This window comes from Rhinopithecus bieti, unplaced genomic scaffold (assembly GCF_001698545.2).
Source record: "Rhinopithecus bieti isolate Rb0 unplaced genomic scaffold, ASM169854v2 scaffold_3735, whole genome shotgun sequence".
In the NCBI taxonomy this organism is placed as follows: Eukaryota; Metazoa; Chordata; class Mammalia; order Primates; family Cercopithecidae; genus Rhinopithecus; species Rhinopithecus bieti.
In genome coordinates this window covers 15,311-18,372 of record NW_016804111.1, presented here as the reverse complement: position 1 = coordinate 18,372, position 3,062 = coordinate 15,311, and positions in this window count along the sequence as shown.

The following is a 3,062-nucleotide window of genomic DNA, read 5'->3' as shown; positions in this document are numbered from 1 at the left end:
AGTGAATTTTTTCTCAACATGGCTTAAGAGGGACACCATATTCTGCCTGGCTGAAAAAGGTGAGTGAATTTCTATTATGTACTCTTTTTTTTTTTTTTTTTTGAGACAGAGTCTTGCTCTGTCACCTGGAGTGCAGTGATGTGATTATGGCTCACTGCAACCTCGGCCTCCTGGATTCAAGTGATTCTCCTGCCTCAGCCTCCCAAGTAGCTGGGACTACAGGTGTTTGCCACCATGCCCTGCTAATTTGTGTATTTTTAGTAGAGATGAGCTTTCACCATCCCAGTCTCAAGTGATCTGCCCACCTTGGTCTCTGAAAGTCCTGGGATTACAGACAAGAGCCACCTTGCCTGGCCTCTACTATCTGCTCTTCTGCTGACTTTTCTCTCTAGTGATTTTCTTACCCAGGGCTATACTCTGGTCAACCTATTTTATTGGGTAGAAAATAAACTCAATAAATGACCAATATGGAATATAGAAGGAATAAAATTAATATAGTTATGTTTATTAGGTAAATATTACTTTCTTAAGGAAACATTTTTAAAAATTAATTGTACTTATAGAGATGAGTGCATTTATTAGTGGTGATGATACAGGTGCATGCATTTGTCAAAACTTATGTGATGACACATTTGAATATGTGCAGTTTATTGTATGCCAATTATATCTCAATAAAGCTGTTAACATTTTTATAGTGCGCAAATATTTCATTAGTAAAATTTGCTTTTGTAATTAATGTGTATAAATCTTTATATTATATAAATTATCCAAAGAATATTGTTACAAAATAATTTGTAAAGAATATACTAATTGAAAGATATAAATGTTACAGGATCCTTGGGGTGTCACTTCACCTGCCAAAAACCTGCCTTTGCCCGAGTTCTGCACAGGCCCACTGGGCTTTTTCCACCCATTTGGCCTGGCAGGCTGCACTTGGCTTGTGCTACTGCCCTGGATCCCACACCTGTCAGGGGCCAGCCAAATATGGAGTGGTGAGGGATGTGTGAGTGAGCGTAGGATCTGGCCATTGTGCACAACTAGACACACCAGCTGTGATGGGGTGGGCTGCTACAGGCGCCGGCTCCATGTGATGCTGTGGCTGGACCAGGCAGCTTCCACAGTTAGGACCACAAAACGCAGTAGTGCCTGGAAACTTGGAGATGCCAAGAACCTCGCAGTCCCAAAGAGGGTGTCACAGCCCTGGCTCAGGGAGTTCCTAGGTCTGGGCTCTCCAAAGGGGCACAGCTCTTCTCTCCTCTCTTCTCTCCTTCTTGTTATCTGCAAGGTGCCAAGCAAGGGGTGTATTCCAGCTGTGTTTGTGTTACAGCTCTTTAGTCCCGCCATTTGGCTGGTCCTGAGTTCTTGTCCTGCATCCAGGAAGAATGAGGTATGCAGACAAGTGGAGGGACAGCAAGGTGAAGAGGAGCTTTATTGAGTGACAGAACAGCTCAGAGAAGACCCACATTGGGTAGCTCCTTTTTGCAGGCAGTGTCCTGAGTGTTCAGCTGTTAGCAGAGAGGAGACCATGGGATGGGTAGCTCTTCTCCTCAGCTGGTCATCTTGTTGTTTCCTCTAGTCTGGCTGAGTTTGGGGCTTTTATGGGCCTCAGAGGGGAAGAAGAATATGCCATTTGGTCCATACGTGGCCATGAGTGGGCCCAGAAAAAGCACCACAAGTTCCCATTCCAGTCCATGGGACAAGCAGCCCAGCCCCCAGGCTTCAGGATCTCCCTGATTTGAAGGTGGGGCTTCATGTCGGACCTGCCTCCTTCCACCCAGAAGCCTGTTTGCCTCATGCTGCTGTTCATGGTGCGTAGGCTGTTCATACCAAGGGGCACCTGCAGGCCAGCACTGAGCTGCCCTCAACACCCCCTCAACCTCCTTCCCATGCTTGTCAGTGCCCAAAGTTTGGAGGGGGCTGATGCAGCACTGGGCTGGCATGTCAGTGCTGTCCTGAGTGTATGCACACTCAAGCGGGCTGTTACAGGGCCTGGGCTCAGTCTCAACCTTGTTTGGATATCAGAGTGGGCACTGGGAGTGGGGAGAGGCCAGGCAGTGGGAGCAGACACCTCTGAGTCTGCAGTGGGGTCCTTCCCAGGCCCTGAGAGTGTAGAGATGCCCAGGTCCACAGCCACAGCTTGGGTGCCTACAGCTGCACCTAGGAGGGCAGGGTTTCTGCCTGCTCCCGTCCCCCAAGAATACAGGGAGTCCTGGGTCCGCAGCTGTGAGTTGGGTGGCTACAGCTATGCCCAGGAGGGCAGGGGTCCTGCCTGCCCCTGGCTCCTGCAAGCTCCCTGGAGCACACAGCCCTGGCCATGCCTCCACAACTGAAGTTGGTGTCATGGCAGCAGCCACTCTACATGGGCCATGGCTGCCATCATTAAGTGATAATTTTGACATCGTTAATTGCCTTAGTGTATCATTTGGGGAATGTAAGAACCATCTCAACAAAATAATTTTTTTCTGATAAAGGAAAAAGTGGACCCTGCTGGAAGAGATAGGCCTGGCACACTTACAGCTAGACTGTGATGTTTTCTTATTTGACATTAATAATTTCACAGAAAAGGCCACTATATAGCAACGATGGATTAAGACAAACACTATATCAATTTGTAAAATTCATAAACATTGTCCAAGCTAAAACACAACTAAAGATCTCTCTATCCTAGCTAATACGAGTAACTTTTGCTTTTTTGTCAAGTCACAGCCTAAGTCCCACTGTATTCTCAGCTTCTAGAAAAAAGTTTTCTGGACAGCATCTGTTCTACAACAGAGCCCTGCTACCTGAATGCTTTTCCACACTTGCCTAACACAAGCCACAATCCTATAACAAGTCCTTCTTAACATTTTCTTACTAAGACATCCCACATCTCCTATGATGTGCTTTTTCCTTTGCAGTAAGTGAATAAATACAAATTTGTTCAATTACAGATATGTTTCTGGTCGTCTTTGATGGAAAGGCATTGGTACTTCAAATGTAAATTTTGCTTAGTTTAAAAGTACACCTTAAAGGAAAATCATGTCTGCATTTTCATGAATGCTTGCTTTTCAGGATCATTTTTT